At 40.0% G+C, this 21153-nt stretch overlaps 1 long non-coding RNA gene across 2 annotated transcripts in view; it reads left to right on the top strand.

Moving 5' to 3' along the window:
* LOC111156565 overlaps window positions 1–21153 on the top strand; it is a 59150-nt gene that overhangs the window by 24811 nt on the left and 13186 nt on the right. The window lies entirely within an intron of this gene.

Consider the following 21153-nt stretch of genomic DNA (forward strand, 5'->3'; position numbering starts at 1 on the left):
TCCTCTGAATTTTTCTTCTGTTGGGCATTCCTCCTCCTAGCCATTTGGTGAGAGATGGTTGAACAGATGTAGCTGGATGTATTGACCATGGTGGAGTCAAGGTGCACCCTGGAACGCTTCTGAGGAATCAGGAGTCCCCACCCTAATGAAAGAAAAAAAAAGAGAGAGAATAAAGAAAAGAAAAAGGAAAAAGAGAGAGAAAGAGAGAGAGGGGGGAAAAAAAGAAAGATAAAAGAGAAGGCTCAACCCAAATCGGCCCAAAGGTAAGATTTATGACGTGTACAAACAAAAACAGACAAACAAAAAGACTGATAAAAGTATATGACAAGAGAATATATATATATATATATGAAAGCAAAAAAAAAAAACAACAAAAAAGAACCTCGTTAAAAAGAACCTCAGGTATAAGATTTATATACTATCAGACAAACACAAATACACAGAAACACTGGCAGAAGAAAAAGATGGGAGAGTGGTTATAAATTCTCAGTGTGGGCGAGGAAGGTTATTTTGATTCTTCCTGGATGTAACTTGATATCTTTGTTAAAGGACTCAACTTTCCTAAGATAAAGGGGGATTAAAAATTGGTTTACCTATAGGGGTAACATTGATTGTGGGAAGAGGATTACAGACCCCATGCTGAGCAGGCAGCCCCACATAAGTCTTGCTCTCACAACCCTGAATTCATGACCTGAGCCAAAACCAAGAGTTGAACTGAGCCACACAGGTGCCCCATAAAACACATTTTTTTAAGGAAAATCTGACAAGGACTTTTAACACATGGCTCCAGTCAGCTGGAGCTTTCTTAACATTCAACTGAAATAAATGCCTTTCTTAGAAACTGCCAATTGGCTTACCACAGACAGAATGTTTCTTCTCAGTTTTCAGTTAATTTCAAACATTCGAATTTTCCAATGATACCTAGCCCTCATATATGAAAACTGTATTGACAGTGGGATGGGGAGACCTCCCTTTCTAGCAAATGTAAGTGACTGCTCAACTCACTCCAGAAAACACAAGATCCCAAACATTTCCACATTATGTTTATAGACACAACTCGTTAGGCTAAGAATTGTCCCTTTCACATTCCAATCACCCAGAGCACTGGTATTGTTCTTTTTATTTTAGTTTTAAATTTTTTAGGAAAAATACTGTAGTATCATTAACATACTATGTTATATTAGTTTCAGGTGTACAATAGAGTGACTTGATAATTCTGTACATTACTTGATGGTTACCATGATAAACGTAGTCACCATCTGTCACCACACTGCATTGTTACAGTATTATTGACCATATTCCCTATGCTGTACTTTACATTTCTGTAACTTATTTATTTTGTAACTGAAAAAATTTTACCTCTTTATCCGCTTTACCTGTTTTTCCCATTCTCCTACCCATTTTCACTTTGGCAACCACTAGTTTGTTCTCTGTATTTAAGAGTTTGGTTTTTGTTTGTTTTTCAGATTCCACATATAACTGAAATCATATGGTACAATCATTTTTATGGTACTGCCACTCCGCTTAAATTTCACGTCTTGTCTTTTAAAATATGTACCACAGGGGGATGGAGAAAGTACCAAACTTGTTTCCCATATAATGCCTACACACACACACACACACACACACACACACACACACACACACAGTATACAGGATAGAGAGATAGATCCTGTGAATAAGAAAGTGTGAAAGTTGAGAACTTTGGAGTTAAAAACTGAAATTCCAGAAGTGGATCCCTGGTTCAAATTTCAACATTACACATTTCTATCTTGCTGGCCAGGAGTCACACCTATAATGTCTTTACTGAAGTATTCTTCCAGCCAACAATTCTTGTTCTCTCCAGATCATGTGTTTTTCAGTGTGGATGGACTGAAATATTCAAAGTCTGATTCCTTTTTCTTAACAACTGTTTAACAATTCCTTGTTAAAATCATCTCTACGTTCTTGCGCTCTACTATGAACTGTAACAAAAATCCAGATTTCACCCTTGACATTTTTTTTTCTTAGAAATCTCCTCGGGTAATCATTTAAGTTCATCACAAATATGTTCTCTTTTCCAGAAAACACTAAGCACAATTCAGCCAAGTGTTTTACCTCTTTATAACAAAGATCACCTTTCCTCCAGTTTCTAATAACATTCTTCATTCCCATTGGAGACCACATGAGCATCACCTTTAAAGGTTCATACTTCTACTGACAGTCTCTTCAATTCAGTGTAGGCTTTTCTAACATGCACCTTGTAACTCTTCCAGCCTTTCCCCATCCCACTTCCACAAAGTCACTTCCATATTTGCAGGTATTTGTTACAGCTGTTCTCTACAGCAGTTCAACGCCAAAATCTCCATTAGGTTGCTAGGATTGTGTTAACAGAATTTTTGCTGCTATAAACATTTGGGTGCCAGTCACCAGACTGGGTGGCTTAAGCAAAAGAAATTTATTTTTTCAGAATTCTGGAAGATGGAAGTCCAAAATTAAGGTATCAGAAGGTTTGGTTTCTCCTGAAGCTCCTCTTCCTGGCTTGGAGACTGGACCTTCTTGCTGTGTCCTCACATGGTCTTTCCCTTTGCAGGTCCATCCTTGGTGTCTCTTCCTATTCTTATAAGGGCACCTGACTTATTGATAAGGATTGGAGTAGGATTTAATTATAATTTAATTTAAGCTATTTAATTATGTTTTAATTTAACCTAATTGATTCTTAAAAGGCTCTATCTTTTTTTAAAAAAGATTTTATTTATATATTTGACAAAGAAAGATCACATTTAGGAAGAGAAACAGGAAGAGAGAGAGGAAAATCAGGCTACTTGCTGAACAGAGAGCCAGATGCAGGACTCAATCCCAGGACCCCATGAAAAAAAAAAAGTGTGTGTGTGTGTGTGTGTGCAGATATAGATACAGATACAGATATAGATATAGATAGATAGATACATTGAAATACAATTGAAATATATATATATTTCAATTGTATTTATATAGCACATCCTCTTTATCCATCTTTTTCCATTCATCTGTTGATGGACATCTAGGTTCTTTCCATAGTTTGGCTTTGCTGCTATAAGCATTCGGGTGCACATGCCCCTCCAGATCACTACATTTCTATCATTAGGTTAAATATCCAGTAATGGGATTGCTGGGTCATAGGGTAGCTCTATTTTCAACTTTTTGAAGAAACTCCATACTGTTTTCCAGAGTGATTGCATTAACTTGAATTCCCAACAATAGTTTAGGAGAATTCCCCATTCTCTGCATCCTCACCAACATCTGTTGTTTCCTGACTGGTTGATTTAGCCATTCTGACTGATGTGAGGAGGTATCTCATTGTGTTACTGATTTGGATTTCCCTGGTCCTGAGTGATGTTGAGAACTTTTTCATGTGTCTGTTGGCTATTTGGAGGTCTTCTTTGCAGAAACATCTGTTCAGGAGTACTGCCCATTTCTTGAACGGAATATCTGTTCTTTGGGTGTTGAGTTTAATAAGTTCTTTATAGATTTTGGAAACTAGGCCTTTTTCTGATATGTAACTTGCAAATGCCTTTTCCCATTCTGTTGGTTGTCTTTTGGTTTTGTTGACTGCTTCCTTTGCTGTGCAAAAGCTTTGGATTTTGATGAACTCCCAATAGTTCATTTTTGCCCTTGCTTCCCTTGCCTTTGGTGATGTTTCTAGGAAGAAGTTCTTGTGGCGGAGGACAAACAGGTTGCTGCCTGTGTTCTCCTCAAGGATTTTGAGGGATTTTTGTCTCACATTGTAGTCTTTCACCCATTTGTGTGTGTGTGTGTGTGTGTGTGTGTGTGTGTGTGGTGTAAGGAAATGGTCCAGTTTCATTCTTCTGCATGTGGATGTCCAATTTTCTTAGCATCATTTATTGAAGAGACTGTCTTTTTTCTACTGGACATTCATTCCTGCTTTGTCAAAGATTAGTAGACCATAGACTTGAGAGTCCATTACTGGGCTCTCTACTCTCTTGCGTTGATCTCTGTGTGTGTGTTTCTGTGCCTATACTATCTTGATGATTACAGCTTTGTAATAAAGCTTGAGGTCTGGAATTGTGATGCTGTCACCTTTGGTTTTCTTTTTCAACATTCCTCTGGCTATTTGGGCTCTTCTCTTGTTCCACATAAATTTTAGGATTATTTGTTCAATTTCTTTGAAAAAAGTTGATGGTATTTTCATAGGAATTGCATTAAATGTGTAGATTTCTCTATTTAGCATAGACATTTTCACAGTATTTGTTCTTCAAGGCCATGAACATGGAGCATTTTTCCATTTCTTTGTGTCTTCCCCAATTTCTTTCATGAGTACTGTATAAATACGGAGTACTCAGTATTTCTGGGTACAGATACTTCATCTCTTTGGTTCGATTAATTCCTAGGTATCTTATGGTTTTTGGTGCAATTGTAAGTGGGATCGACTCCTTAATTTCTTTCTCCCATCTTGTTGGTGTATAGAAATGGAACTGATTTCTGGGCATTGCTTTTATATCCTGACATTTTACTGAATTCCTGTATGAGTTCTAGCAGTTTTGGAGTGGGGTCTTTTGGGTTTTCCACGTAAATTATCATGCCATCTGCAAAGAGTGAGAGTTAGACTTCTTCTTTGCTGATTCGGATGCCTTTTATTTCTTTTTGTTGTCTGATTGGTGAGATAGAACTTCCACAACATGATAAAGTAGAGGAAATGGACATATGGAACAGGTGCACAGAGGAAGCAGAGAAGGCAAGTTAAGTTCACATGTACCTTGCTGCTTTCCTATGTTTTTAATACCACTGCATAAGAATTTTTGATCTTTTAATTGAAAAGCACAGGCAAGGTTTAGTGGTTGTGCTAGAAATAAAAATCTTTACTAGAGCAAAAAGGAAGCACTCCAGAAAGCTGCCCAATTTTGAGGTGCAGATCTCAGGACTGTCTTGAGTGGAGGAGTGGGGGGAAAGAAGGGGTCATCTTCCACTCCTGTTCCATGAGACCTGAGACAACCAGCTCCTCCCTCGGCCCAGGTCTGGGGAACTCAGACTGTTCATCCCTGAAAACCTAGAGTCTTCCCCTTCCCTTTGCATTATTTCCCATTGCATTATTTCCCATTGCATTATTTGCATCAGGTCCAGAGGACCTGATCCTGAAAGCTGACCTGCCTGTCCCCCAGGTGAAATGATTCTGTGTGCTGACATATCACCCCCTCAGCACAGAGCAGCAAACAGCCCTCAGTATATTATGCATCTGACCCTTGGGCATTCTAGGGCTCAAGGTCATCTTCCAGGGCCTGAGAGTTACCCACACACCCATCCTGCTGAGCCCCTCTTCCATCCATCACCGTGACACCTGTGGATTCCTGCTAGTTCTATAGATTCTATCACTGCTCATCAGAGCAGCCAGCCTGGGCCTTGGAGGGGCTGGAGATTGCCCACTTCCTGGGGCTTCCATCAGCCATGAGGCTAACAACAGAGCTGCCTCTTGACTCCCCCATGAACACTCCTCTCGCCCAAGTCAGCTAATGTAGTGCCAGTTATTTCTTTCATGAATCGTGTGGACTTGGAATGCATTTTGTTGAATAACCATTACACTTAATGTTGGAAGTTTACCATTTTTTAAATGTAAAATCAATTAATTAACATAAGCTGTCTATATTAAGCAACATTAACTTCTAGTTGTTTTAAAAATATGTTTACATAAAATAAAAAGCAGTCCGATCCAAGAAAGCTCTTGAATTATTATGACGCAATTACCCTAGGGACTGCCACTGAGGTCGTTCTCCCTCTCACAGAACCTTAGTGATGCAAAGTCATCATAGATTGCCTGCTAACCATCTGTCTTTACATTCTTTCAAGGCATTCCTTGTCCTATGTTTGGTCATCCCTCTTCGAGGGGTCATGGGAAAAATATAGCCTGAGTTCTTGCATAATAACTTGAATGCCAAGACTTTTATTCTGTAAAAATCAGGTTTTCTAGCTATAAAATCCATGGTTCACAGTGTCTTCCCTTCAGTGTATTTCAATACATTACTCCATTTTCTTGTGATACAAAATACGGCATTCAGAAATGTGGATGACATTCTCATTTCCTTTTCTTTATATGTCATCTGCTCCTTTCCCCCTAGATGCCCAAGGATTTCCTTTTTTCTTTATGTTTTAATTAAATTTTGCATTTCAATTTTAATTTCATTTTTCTCTCAATGATTTTACTAAACCTGCCATTTGTCATTCTGAATCAGTGCTCAGGGTACTCTGTTAATAAACAGTTTGAAAGGATTTATTGTGTTTCCAAAAAATTCTGTATTGTGACTTTTAACGTTTTTGTGTCTTTGCTTTGGTTTTCCCAGGGGCATTCCAAATATTCATTTCCTGTCCGTAACTTCACATTTTGATATTTTCTCTCAAATCTTGTAGTCTCTTTCTTAGTTTCTTTTTTATCATTTTTCACTTCTCACCTCCTATTTTCATACAGCACTGTCTGCTGCCTTGTGTTTACTACTTTACATTTCACGTAGGAAATGAAGTTTCAGTAAGCTGCTGCTTCTTCCCTGAGGACTGTACTTTCCTCACTGAGTTTTTCTAACTCTAATTTATGGTGTCATTCAATATCCTGTTTCATTTCCCTAATGCCTTTTGCTTCATTTTGGAAAAAAAGCACATGAAAGTAGATGAAGTTTGTCAGGAATTGATGCCTTCATTTTCTTTAGTGGAGCTATTCTGAAGCTACTCCCCTTTCCTCTTACAGCCATTTGCCTGGGCGTCCATAGCACTATTTTTTCTGTCACTAAACTTGTTTTCTTGGATTTGTAGAAAGCAGTACGTCTTAAGCAGACCTCTAGCCTCACAGAGCTCTCCCTCTCCTATTGTTGTCCTGAAATGTTCAAATCCATGGTGGCTTGCTTCTGGAGATTTTCTATCTGTATCTCCCTACCCCTCATTCATTGGGGTCTGCTCTCTTGCTACTTCTACTGCAACTGTCCTTTGCCATTTTGGTTCTGTTCTTTAATGTAGTGAGCAGCCTGTATAACTTAGAAGGGACAACTGCCTTCATCTTCCCCAAATCTATACCCACTCTTTTACATGGTTATCTGTTTTCAGATTCATTTAACATTAAAGTGATTGTAATATATATATATATATATATGTGTGTGTGTGTGTGTGTGTGTGTGTGTGTTTAAATTATTTCATTTTAGAATTTCTTCTAGGCTTATTTTTAATAAGTAATTTATTCTTATACATATTAATTTTTAGTTTTTTTTTAATTTATTCTAGTCGTGGATTTTCTTTGCTTTTTGTCTTTTGATTTTTAGAGTTGTCAATTACATTTCATTTATTTTATTTTAAAAGGTAGAGGAGATCAACTGATTTAGTTAATACAATCTTCTCTGCTAGGTTTAAAAAAGGGGGTGGGGGAGATCCCAGGACAAAAAAGCTTACACTGTTAGGCAATCTTCCCTGTCATCCGGAGCCAGGAGGTAGATGCTCCGTGATATGGAGAAAGGAGGTGGTAGATTCGCATCATCTTACCTTTCCAAGTTGAGCATTAGATACTTTGCTTTTCAGTCCAGGGGAAAGACAGGTGGGGTTCTAGTATTTCCAGTGCACCACCCAAGGGAGAGCCTCCTCCAGAGTAGGGCCTCAGTGGTAGAAAGAACCCAATCTCTTGGCCACACTTGCCAAGACCTTCCCCTTGATAACAGGCAGCTGGGGTCAAGGATGAGAAAGACTGTAATCCTGCCTCTCCCAAGAGGATGCTGTAACCCTTGAACTGGGAGACAAAGAGCCCTGTGTTATTGGATGCAGCCATCTGGAGTGGGCTTAGTTTGATATTGAGCTGGGGATGGGGAATGGAGGAAGAAGGCTGTGGTTCAAGTGTCACAGACTCCTACCATTCTTACTAAGTAGGTTTCCTTGAATACATTTTTCTTCATTTGCTATATGTACATAGGACCATTTGTGGACCCTCTCATTTTAAAAGTCATCTTCACCACTTTTACTGGACAATTGGTCAAGAGACCCATGATGGAAATAATAGTCCTAGCTGGTAGTTTTGAGATCTTTTGTTATTCAGTAAATGAAAGTGAATACAATTGCAATGAGTAGAGATATTTAAAAACTGACACAAGGAAATGATTAGAGGTCTACGAAAAGTTTGGCATTTACAAAGCTTGAAATCTTTGTCCATTTCTGCTTTCTCTTATATCTTCTGCTTCTTATTTCATGAGCTTTGTTTCCTTTCATTTTTTTTTAAACCATATGTTGGTTTTTATTCTTGGCAAAACTAACTACAGTGATTTCCCTATACTAAGAATGACTGTACCCTCCTTTAGAGCAGCTCAGCATTTGTGTCTGCCAGGATGCTGGAGCCCTATCAGTCACAGACCACTTCAAACCACATTCAAAGCTTGATGTTGGTTGACAAATCCCTACATAGTCAGACTACAGGACACATCAGCCTGTTCCTTTGTTGTCTCTTTTCCACTCCTTCCCTGCAGGTTCCTGAGTTTGAGGAGAACAGTGTGTCTTATCTTGTCATGCTTCTTGGGGTCCCAGAGGAATATGTGCAGAATTCCCCATAAATTTCTTGTGATGGTTAATTTTGTATATTGACTTGGTTTATCTCACTGTGTCCATATATTCTGTCCAGAATTATTCCCAGATATTTCTGTGAAAGAGTATTTTTTGGATGTGATTAATACTTGAAACAATGGACTTGGAGTAAAAAATAAGACTTTCCATAATGTGGGTGGGCCTCACCTCATCAGTCAAAGGCCTAATTAAAACAAAAGACTAACTGTCCCAGATAAGAACATTTGGACTTTGTTTTAAAATACCTGTGGGATTTTAACTTATGGAGGTGACTGTGTGATGACACAAAGACACAAATGACATTGAGGTATTTTGTTATTTGCATTTCCCCAGAAGAGGGGGCATGCCACTTCACACAGGTGATGAAACACCAATCTGGTCAGGAAACAGAAGTGGGAGTGAGGTGAAAGAATAGCCCAGAGCCTTTACAGGGGTTTCCATGGACAAAGCAAGGCAGAGCAGGGGAAACAGTCTAGGACTGGCCAGTTTGAATAATGTCAAGCATCTTTATGTATAAATGTGGTCTTTAGTTGTCTGACTCCTACCTTTGCTGTGATTTAGAATGAGAGAACTATTGGCTTTAGCTTGTGAGAGTGAGATAAAGGAAGTGTTGAAGGTAGGGCCTTGGGATTGGTTGGTTTGGATATAAAAGGTATGTTACCAGCTGATTATTATCTCCATGAATAGAACAGCTTCTCCTTGCTTCCTTACCTTCTCCTTATCTCCAGAAAGATGTCTCATCACCATAAAAAACAGAAAACGAAAAACATGATTAATATAGCCTTGAATTGCAATATTAGCTCTTCCAGCGTCTGAGCCTGCCAGCCCAACTTGCAGATTTTGGATTGCTACTCTCCATAATCATGAGCCAATTCATTAAAATAAAACTCTCCTCTCTTTCTCTCTCTCTCTCTCCCTGTAGATATATAGATATAGATGCTATATATTTACTTTTAGACATCCAATTGGTTCTCTGGAGAACTCTGCCTAATACAGCTACCTTCCTGTGGCCTTTGCAGATGTCTGTTGAAGGCCAGAAATATCCTTGCAGCAAAAACAACTTTGGGCATAAGATATTCTGATTTTATTTCAAGTGCAGGCTTTCTCAGCATTTGGCCTTCTACATCCGTGCTCTCTTTCTTCCTCTGCAACACCTTTATGTAGACTTTTTTTTAAGTTTTTTTTTTATTGTTGTTTGTTTGTTTGTTTTGTCTTGTGCGTGTTTATTGAAATTCTGGTTAATGAAAGTAGAGTGTAATATTAGTTTCAGGTGTACACTAGACTCAACACTTCAATACAACACCCTGTGGTCATCAAAGAAATGCCCTCTTTAAACCATCATCTATTGAACCCATGACCCACCTGTCCTCTGGTACCATTCTATAATGGTTTGCTTGTTCTCTATAATTTCGTTTGTTCTCTATAACTGGGAGTTGACTTTTAGGTTTGCCCTTCTATACAAGTTTTATTTATTTATTTGTTTATTTGTTTGTTTGTTTTTGCTTAATCTCTGCACCTACTGAGTTTCTCAAACCCACAACCCCAAGATAAAAAGTTGTATACTCCACTAATTGAGCCAGCCAGGTGCCCCATGAAGATTATTTTAATGAATGATTTCTTTTTTTTTTTTTTAAACATCAGAGTGGAATCTAGTAATTTCGACCCACCCTCCCCATAGCAGATACCTCCTGTCTGTCCCTAAAGACACAGTCTCCACCCATCCCACCCCTTCTGTGGTGTGGGAGTGGGAGATAGAAAGGCCTGACAGTTATCTATACTCTCTGGCTGGGTGAGTTCAGCCAGTGGGGAGCCCCAGCTGAAGATCTGAGGAAGGGATTAGAGTGGTCCCTTTTATTTCCATGAAAACCCTATTTGTGAGGCTTCCTCAGTCAGTTGTGTCCCTCAGTTGCTAATCTCTACTTCTCATTTTCCTTCCCCTATCCATTAGGATTAGCAGTGGTGGGGGAGGTTAGGGAAGTGAGGAAGGTGGAGAAAAGGGCATGGGAGGCATGACAAAAGCTCTGTTGCTGCTGCTTATGCCAGACTCCTGCACCAGCTTCCACTTCTCCGTATCCCCCAACCATATCACGCTAATTAGTTCTTTGGTAAAGAAATTGCACAAATGGTCCTACCATAAGTTTGCCAGCTCCAAAGTCGATATTTCTGTTATGTCCACAGAAAGTACCAATTGTACACCTCTTTGACCTCTTTTTATCCTATTATTTACCATATCTATGTGCAATCTAATTCAACCATTCTATTTTTAAAAAAATTTTTTATAAACATATAATATATTTTTATCCCCAGGGGTACAGATCTGTGAATCGCCAGGTTTACACACATGACAGCACTCACCATAGCACATACCCTCCCCAATGTCCATAACCCCACCCCCCCTCTCCTAACCCCCCTCCCCCCATCAACCCTCAGTTTGTTTTGTGAGATTAAGAGTCACTTATGGTTTGTCTCCCTCCCAATCCCATCTTGTTTCATTTACTCTTCTCCTACCCCCTTAACCCCCCATGTTGCATCTCCTCTCCCTCATATCAGGGAGATCATATGATAGTTGTCTTTCTCCAATTGACTTATTTTGCTAAGCATGATACCCTCTAGTTCCATCCACGTCGTCGCAAATGGCAAAATTTCATTTCTTTTGATGGCTGCATAGTATTCCATTGTGTATATATACCACATCTTCTTTATACATTCATCTGTTGATGGACATCTAGGTTCTTTCCATACTTTGCCTATTGTAGACATTGCTGCTATAAACATTCTGGTGCACATGCCCCTTCGGATCACTACGTTTGTATCTTTAGGGTAAATACCCAGTAGTGCAATTGCTGGGTCATAGGGTAGTTCTACTTTCAACATTTTGAGGAACCTCCATGCTGTTTTCCAGAGTGGTTGCACCAGCTTGTATTCCCACCAACAGTGTAGGAGGGTTCCCCTTTCTCCGCATCCTTGCCAGCATCTGTCATTTCCTGACTTGTTAATTTTAGCCATTCTGACTGGTGTGAGGTGATATCTCATTATGGTTTTGATTTGTATTTCCCTGATGCCGAGGGATGTGGAGCACTTTTTCATGTGTCTGTTGGCCATCTGGATGTCTTCTTTGCAGAAATGTCTGTTCATGTCTTCAGCCCATTTCTTGATTGGATTATTTGTTCTTTGGGTATTGAGTTTGCTAAGTTCTTTATAAATTTTGGACACTAGCCCTTTATCTGACATGTCATTTGCAAATATCTTCTCCCACTCTGTCAGTTGTCTTTTGGTTTCGTTAACTGTTTCCTTTGCTGTGCAAAAGCTTTTGATCTTGATGAAGTCCCAATAGTTCATTTTTGCCCTTGCTTCCCTTGCCTTTGGTGATGCTCCTAGGAAGAAGTTGCTGCGGCTGAGGTTGAAGATGTTGCTATCTGTGTTCTCCTCAAGGATTTTGATGGATTCCTTTCTCACATTGAGGTCCTTCATCCATTTTGAGTCTATTTTTGTGTGTGGTATAGGAACTGGTCCAATTTCATTTTTCTGCATGTGGCTGTCCAATTTTCCCAACACCATTCATTGAAGAGGCTGTCTTTTTTCCATTGGACATTCTTTCCTGATTTGTCAAAGATTAGTGGACCATAGAGTTGAGGGTCTATTTCTGGGCTCTCTATTCTGTGCCATTGATCTATGTGTCTGTTTTTGTGTCAGTACCATGCTGTCTTGATGATGACAGCTTTGTAATAGAGCTTGAAGTCCTGAATTGTGATGCCACCAACTTTGGCTTTCTTTTTCAATATTCCTTTGGCTATTCGAGGTCTTTTTTGGTTCCATATAAATTTTAGGATTATTTGTTCCATTTCTTTGAAGAAAATGGATGGTATTTTGATAGGAATTGCATTAAATATGTAGATTGCTTTAGGTAGCATACACATTTCATAATATTTGTTCTTCCAATCCATGAGCATAGAACATTTTTCCATTTCTTTGTGTCTTCCTCAATTCCTTTCATGAGTACTGTATAGTTTTCTGAGTATAGATTCTTAGCCTCTTTGGTTAGTTTTATTCCTAGATATCTTATAGTTTTGGGTGCAATTGTAAATAGGATTGACTCCTTAATTTTTCTTTCTTCTGTCTTGTTGTTGGTGTAGAGAAATGCAACTGATTTCTGTGCATTGATGTTATATCCTGACATGTTACTGAATTCCTGTACAAGTTCTAGCAGTTTTGGAGTGGAGTCTTTTGGGTTTTCCACATATAGTATCATATCATCTGCAAAGAGTGATAGTTTGACTTCTTCTTTGCCGATTTGGATGCCTTTAATTTCCTTTTGTTATCTGATTGCTGAGGCTAGGACTTCTAGTACTATGTTGAATCGCAGTGGTGATAATGGACATCCCTGCCATGTTCCTGACCTTAACAGAAAAGCTTTCAGTTTTTCTCCATTGAGAATGATATTTGCGGTGGGTTTTTCATAGATGGCTTTGATAATATTGAGGTATGTACCCTCTATCCCTACACTTTGTAGAGTTTTGATCAGGAAGGGATGCTGTACTTTGTCAAATGCTTTTTCAGCATCTATGGAGAGTATCATATGGTTCTTGTTCTTTCTTTTATTAATGTGTTGTATCGCATTGATTGATTTGTGGATGTTGAACCAACCTTGCAGCCCTGGAATGAATCCCACTTGGTCATGGTGAATAATCCTTTTAATGTACTGTTGAATTCTATTGGCTACTATTTTGGTGAGAATTTTTGCATCTGTGTTCATCAAGGATATTGGTCTGTAGTTCTCTTTTTAGATGGGATCCTTGTCTGGTTTTGGGATCAAGGTGATGCTGGCCTCATAAAATGAGTTTGGAAGTTTTCCTTCCATTTCTATTTTTTGGAACAGTTTCAGGAGAATAGGAATTAGTTCTTCTTTAAATGTTTGGTAGAATTCCCCCGGGAAGCCGTCTGGCCCTGGGCTTTTGTTTGTTTGGAGATTTTTGATGACTATTTCAATCTCCTTACTGGTTATGGGTCTGTTCAGGCTTTCTATTTCTTTCTGGTTCAGTTGTGGTAGTTTGTATGTCTCTAGGAATGCATCCATTTCTTCCAGATTGTCAAAATTTTTTGCATAGAGTTGTTCATAGTACGTTCTTATAATTGTTTGTATTTCTTTGGTGTTAGTTGTGATCTCTCCTCTTTCATTCATGATTTTATTTATTTGGGTCCTTTCTCTTTTCTTTTTGATAAGTCTGGCCAGGGGTTTATCAATCTTATTAATTCTTTCAAAGATCCAGCTCCTAGTTTCTTTGATTTGCTCTATTCTTTTTTGGTTTCTATTTCAATGATTTCTGCTCTGATCTTTATGATTTTTCTTCTGCTGGGTTTAGATTTTCTTTCTTGTTCTTTCTCCAGCTCATTTAGGTGTACAGTTAGGTTATGGACTTGAGACCTTTCTTGTTTCTTGAGAAAGGCTTGTACCACTAAATATTTTCCTCTCAGGACTGCCTTTGCTGTGTCCCACAGATTTTGAACTGTTGTGTTTTCATTATCATTTGTTTCCATGAATTTTTTCAATTCTTATTTAATTTCCTGGTTGACCCATTCATTCTTTAGAAGGATCTGTTTAGTCTCCATGTATTTGGGTTCTTTCCAAATTTCCTTTTGTGATTGAGTTCCAGCTTCAGAGCATTGTGGTCTGAAAATATGCAGGGAATGATCCCAATCTTTTGATACCAGTTGAAACCTGATTTAGGACCCAGGATTTGATCTATTCTGGAGAATGTTCCATGTGCACTAGAGAAGAATGTGTATTCTGTTGCTTTGGGATGAAATGTTCTGAATATATCTGTGATGTCCATCTGGTCCAGTGTTTCATTTAAGGCCTTTATTTCCTTGTAGATCTTTTGCTTGGATGATCTGTCCATTTCAGTGAGGGCAGTGTTACAGTGCCCTACTATTATTGTATTATTGTTGATGTGTCCCTTTGATTTTGTTATTAATTGGTTTATATAGTTGGCTGCTCCCACGTTAGGGGCATAGATATTTAAAATTGCTAGATCTTCTTGTTAGACCCTTTGAGTATGATATAGTGTCCTTCCACACATAGACCAGTGGAACAGAGTAGAGAGGCCAGATATGGACCCTCAACTCTATGGTCAAATAATCTTCAACAAAACAGGAAAAAATATACAGTGGAAAAAAGACAGTCTCTTCAATAAATGGTGCTGGGAAAACTGGACAGCTATATGCAGAAGAATGAAACTCGACCATTCTCTTACACTGTACACAAAGATAAACTCAAAATGGATAAAAGACCTCAACATGAGACAGGAATCCATCAGAATCCCAGAGGAGAACATAAGCAGTAACCTCTTCGATATCAGCCACAGCAACGTCTTTCAAGATATGTCTGCAAAAGCAAAGGAAACAAAAGTGAAGATGAAGTTTGGGGACTTCATCAAGATCAAAAGCTTCTGCACAGCAATGGAAACAGTCAACAAAACAAAGAGGCAACCCACGGAATGGGAGAAGATATTTGCAAATGACAATACAGACAAAAGGTTGATATCCAGGATCTATAAAGAACTCCTCAAACTCAACACACACAAAACAGACAATCACGTCAAAAAATGGGCAGAAGATATGAACAGACACTTCTCCAGTGAAGACATAAAAATGGCTATCAGACACATGAAAAAATGTTCATCATCACTAGCCATCAGGGAGATTCAAATTAAATCCACATTGAGATACCACCTTATACCAATTAGTATGGCCAAAATTAGCAAGACAGGAAACAACATGTGTTGGAGGGGATGTGGAGAAAGGGGCACCCTCTTACACTGTTGGTGGGAATGCAAGTTGGTGCAGCCACTTTGGAAAACAGTGTGGAGATTCCTCAAGAAATTAAAAATAGAGCTTCCCTATGATCCTGCGATTTCACTACTGGGTATTTACCCCAAAGATACAGATGTAGTGAAAAGAAGATCCATCTGTACCCCAGTGTTTATAGCAGCAATGGCCACGGTCGCCAAACTGTGGAAAGAACCAAGATGCCCTTCTATGCACAAATGGATAAGGAAGATGTGGTCCATATACACTATGGAGTATTATGCCTCCATCAGAAAGGATGAATACCCAACTTTTGTAGCAACATGGACAGGACTGGAAGAGATTACACTGAGTGAAATAAGTCAAGCAGAGAAAGTCAATGATCCTCTGGTTTCACTTCTGTGTGGAGTATAACAAATAGCATAGAGGACAAGGGGGAGGTGGAGAGGAGAAGGGACTTGAGGGAAATTGGAAGGGGAGGTGCACCATGAGAGACTATGGACTCTGAAAACAATCTGAGGGTTTTGAAGGGGCGGGGGGTGGGAGGTTGTTGGAATCATGTGGTGGGTATTGGAGAGGGCACAGATTGCATGGAGCACTGGGTGTGGTGCAAAAACAATGAATACTGTTACACTGAAAAAAATAAAATAAAATAAAATAAAATAAAATAAAATAGTACACAACCACCAAGCCGACACTGCAGGAAATATTAAGGGAGGTTCTACAAAAGAGGAAAAACTAAGAGTATCATTGATCAGAAATTTATGGAGACAATATATAGAAACAAAGAATTCACAGGTAATATGTTGTCAATAAAAACATATCTCTCAATAATCACTCCCAATGTGAATGGCCTAAATGCGCCCATTAAACGACACAGGGTTGCAGATTGGATAAAATGACAGGACCCATCCATATATCGTCTACAGGAGACCCATTTTGAACCTAAGGATACATCCAGACTGAAAATGAAGGGATGGAGAAGCATCTTTCATGCCAATGGGTATCAAAAGAAGGCTGAAGTAGCGATTCTCATATCAGATAAATTAGATTTTAAACTAAAGACTCTGGTCAGAGATACAGAAGGACACTACATCATTCTTAAAGGGACTATCCACCAAGATGATCTAACAATTGTAAATATCTATGCCCCCAATATGGGAGCAGCCAATTACATAAGAAAACTATTAATCAAGATAAAGAGTCATATTGATATGGATACATTACTAATAAGAGATCTTAACATGCCTCTCTCAGTAATAGATCATCATCCAAGCAGAAAATCAAAAAGGAAACAGGAGCATTGAATGACAAAATGGACCAGATGGACCTCATAGATATATACAGAACATTCCACACTAAAACAACAGAATACTCATTCTTCTCAAGTGCACATGGAACTTTCTCCAGAATAGACCACATACTGGGTCACAAATCAGGACTCAATGGATACCAAAAGAGAGATTATTCCCTGCATATTCTCAGATCACAATGCTTTGAAACTGGAGCTTAATCCCAAGGAAAAGTTTGGAAGGAACTCAAATACCTGGAAACTAAAGACCACCTTGCTTAAGAATGTTTGCATCATGCAGGAAATCAAAGAAGAACTTAAACAATTCATGGAAACCAATGAGAATGAAACACATTGGTCCAAAACCTATGGGATACAGCAAAGGTGGTCCTGAGGGGTAAATACATAGCCATTCATGCCTCCCTCAAAAAAATGGAAAAATCCAGAATACACCAGCTGTCTCTACATCTTAAAGAACTGGATTATCAACAACAAATTAATCCAACTCCACACTCAAGTAGGGAAATAATCAAGATTAGAGCAGAGATCAATGAGATAGAAACTAGATATACAGTAGAATGCATCAATAAAACTAGAAGCTGTTTTTTTTTGAAAAAATCAATAAGATCAATAAACCATCAGCCAAACTAATCCAAAAGAAAAGAGAGAAAGCCCAAATTAATAAAATTATGAATGAAAAGGGAGAGATCACAACTAACACCAAGGAAATAGAAACAATCATCAGAAATTATTATCCATAGTTATATGCCAATAAGTTAAGCAACCTAGATGAAATGGATGCATTCCTGGAAAACTATAAACTCCCAGAATTGAACCAGGAAGAAATTGACAACCTGAATCGATGGATATCTAGTAATGAGATTAAAGGAGTGATAAAAAACCTCCCAAAACACAAGAGCTCAGGACCTGACAAATTCCCTGGGTGGTGCCAGGAATCCTTCACTGCAGTAACTTCCAGATGAGAGATAGTCCTTTCCACTCAGGAAAATCCGAACAGAATTTCTCCCCTGCTCTCAGTGGTCCCTGCAATTCACAACTCTCACACATAGAGTCCCTAAATGACCAGTACTGACCCATAGGCAGGGACATCATTATGCCCCAATTCAGCAGGAAGAAGATACAGAAGATAAGACCTTCCTCCTTCAACAACCTTAATGACTGAAGGGTCTAACCTATTTAGGAGGACATGACAAGGGCAGAGAAGGCTAGCTGAGGACAAAGCAGAAGCTGGCATGCCACACCACCCCTCCACAACATGTGATATGGGTGACATTCCTCAGTCACTCTGGCTGCTCTAAAGCTAAGGAAAGAAAAAAACAGGTTCTTCACAAATAGAGATCAAAACACTGCAAGACCTCAGTCTCCCTCAGTTTACAAATGTCCTAGTGATTACAAAGGAAGAGGGTTGCTTGTCATTAGGCTAGCTAACTTCCAGAGACCTGTAACTCCATTTCCTGAAGCCCTAACATCTCCCTCCCCTCCATCACACTGAGGGAGGCTGAGGCTGAAGGAAATGTAAATAAAACGGAATTTCTTCCCAAACCTGCAGTCCCTTGAGAAGGACCTGTGAGATGAAGAAGGTAACATTCCTCCAGGAAGTTCCCAACTATCTTTCCATTAATGTCTTTCTAGAAGGAAAAACCACCTTCACTTGACAAGAGCCAGCCTCCTGTATCCTGTGTGTCATCTGATCTACTGCAACGTTCTTACAAAACCTCCCTTTTCCCTGACCTCCCCCATTGCCATCCTAGAAAGTCAGCCTCCCGTCATGACCCCAGCATAGCAAACCTTTCTACCCATGGGTCCTGTACCTGTGCTTTAATGAAATCATCTTTTGCCAGCAAAGGTGTCTCAAGACTTCTTTTTTGACCATCAGCCTCGAACTCTAACATCTTACCTACATCAGTCCTCCTGCATCAGTCCAGCCTACATAAGGCTCCTGTGGAAACAACCCTGCAACACGTTCCCATTTCTGACAACTCTTCCGTCTCCATCCACCTAACCCACTGCACATTCTGCATCATCTGAACATAGGACACTTCTGTGATTCTTGGACTGAAACTATCATGTGGAACCTCTTTCAGTCCTCGCCTTTGTGGAGTTTGCCCATCTTAATCTCCCCAGCATCCCATCCTCCCTTTCTTTTTCTCACATGTTTATCTGGTCAATAGGTTCTAATCACCAATACCCTATAACATGTTTCTGCTCCTTAGTAGATGACTCCATGTCTTTCCTTTGTAATCAAGCTCAAATCTTAACTCTCAGATGTTTGTCTCACAACTTTCAAAATTTTTCTTTCCCCTAATGCCTCTCTACCAGTTTCTCTTCTCCTTTTTTTCAAACCCTCCCTCTCTTGCTTCCTTCCTTACTTCCCTTCATTATCTTTTTGTTCTTTGTATTCCTCCCTCCCTCCCCCTCTTTCTTTCTTTTGTTCTGTTGTCTTAGTCACCATAAAGTACTTCAGTAGTTTTTCATGTAGTGTTCCATGACTCATTGTTTGCATATAAGACCCAAGTGCTCACTGCAATACATTCCCTATTAAAAAGGATGAAGTGATACCCACGTGGGTGCATCTCAAAGGTCTGCTTCTCTGCCAGTCAATGGTAAGCTTCACTGTAATGAGCCCTCATCTTCCACACTACAGCAGGACATGGGATACGCTAAGCATTCACCAAAATCTCCTGTCTTCCAAGACACTGAGCATACAGGTTGTCCCACCAAAAATCTGAGTAGTTTCATGTCTTGGCTGAAATGGGCCTCAAGTCAAGCCGTTACCATGTAGAAAGATCTATCTGAATTCAGAAAAGTAATATTGCACTCAAACAAAAGCGACATGCAGAATTTACACAGAGACTATACCTGAAAGAGGAGGCTGGAATTACTACGAGTCAGGAAGGAAGGAACATGAGTGAGCAATCCTTCCACAGCCCCTCCTGTTCTGGCCATAAGCAGACAGTTCACACTGCCCAGGAACATGGCCAATGCTGGGGCACAGGAGGAAGATTTCACATGAACCTCACCTCACTCGATGTTTGCTAACACACAGGGAAGAGAAACCTTGTATTTACAGACAATGTGGAAGGGCCTTTAGGCATGTGTCCCTGGTGCAAGTGACATCAGAGCTCGTTCATCCTGGATCGCACCACACTCATCTCCCCAGTGTGGGAGACCCTTTAGTCGGGACTCTAACCTCAGGAGACATGAGATAACTCACCCTTCCAAGGAAAGTACACATGATACGCATGCGGGAAACAATTCCACGGCAGTGCTCACCTCTGTACACGGAAAAATCACCTGAGAGGCACCTTAGGGATGGAACGAAGGTGGGAGACCCTTCATTCAGAGAGCTCTGCTCTTATTAACACCAATGACTTCACACAGGATAGAAGCCATGTGGTGGGATTGCTGCACAAGAGCTGGCAGCAACATGCATCCCTTCGAGGCCATGGGCACGTTTCCATAGACAGAAACTGGTTGAATGCCATCTTCAAAGGAAAGCATTTAGTCCAGCCACACCCTCAGCCAGCATCTGAGGATCCACACCGGTGGGAACCTCAACAAATGCGGTCAACGTGGAAGAGCCGTTAGATACAGCTCTCACATTTGGAGACACCAGATATCTCAGAACAGAGAAACCTGAGTCTGTCATCACCAGGGCCCCGACTTTACTCAGAGTGCCCACCTTTCTCACCACCACATAAATCACACAATACAAACCCTGTGTCTCCAATCACTGAGGCAGAGCCTTCTGCCAGAAGTGGTCCCTTTCCCAACACCAGAGAACTCACAAGGGGAGAACCACTAGCGCTGTATCTTGGTGGGAGAAGCATCAACTGGGGCTCAGACCCGAGCTCCTGCTACCATCTCAGAGTGCGCATCATCCCTCACACAGGAGCGAAGGTGCAGGGACCTCCTGGGACACCCTGCATCATCGCTGCTGCTGAATGCCGATGAAATCCATGTGGGAATCCCATTCCTCATGGAGCCAACACACGAAGGACATGGGAGGATTTCCACAGAAGAAAATCCTCCCAGTGTCATGAGGAAAGGAATGTGCTCAGATATGCCTTCTTCCTTAGTGAACAACGACACCCTCAGACTGAGGAAACACTGATCCCAACACAATGGGGGAAAATTCTTCCCTGGACACTCACATCAGAAAATCACTGGGCAAATACCTCCCCAGGAATTTCTTAGGGTGATATTGAGATACAAACTCAGACACTGACAATTTTTCACTGCAAACACATACAACTGGGTCATGTTCTGAGGGATGTTGAATGCACTATTCCAGTAACCAATAGCTAGAAATAAAGCCCATCTGCTCCCATCCCTCAGTACATGCATAAAGGCCAGTATCACCGAACAGGCGGGGTCTCACAACCGTGCACACTGTGCCAAATAAGAACGGGGGACCTTCCTTTACTAGCTCTCACAACTGACACAGATACTGTCTCTTGGTAGGAAGTTTGACCACAGGAAGT

This window comes from Enhydra lutris, unplaced genomic scaffold, assembly GCF_002288905.1.
Source record: "Enhydra lutris kenyoni isolate GAN:26980312 unplaced genomic scaffold, ASM228890v2 scaffoldscaffold47, whole genome shotgun sequence".
NCBI classification, from domain to species: Eukaryota; Metazoa; Chordata; class Mammalia; order Carnivora; family Mustelidae; genus Enhydra; species Enhydra lutris.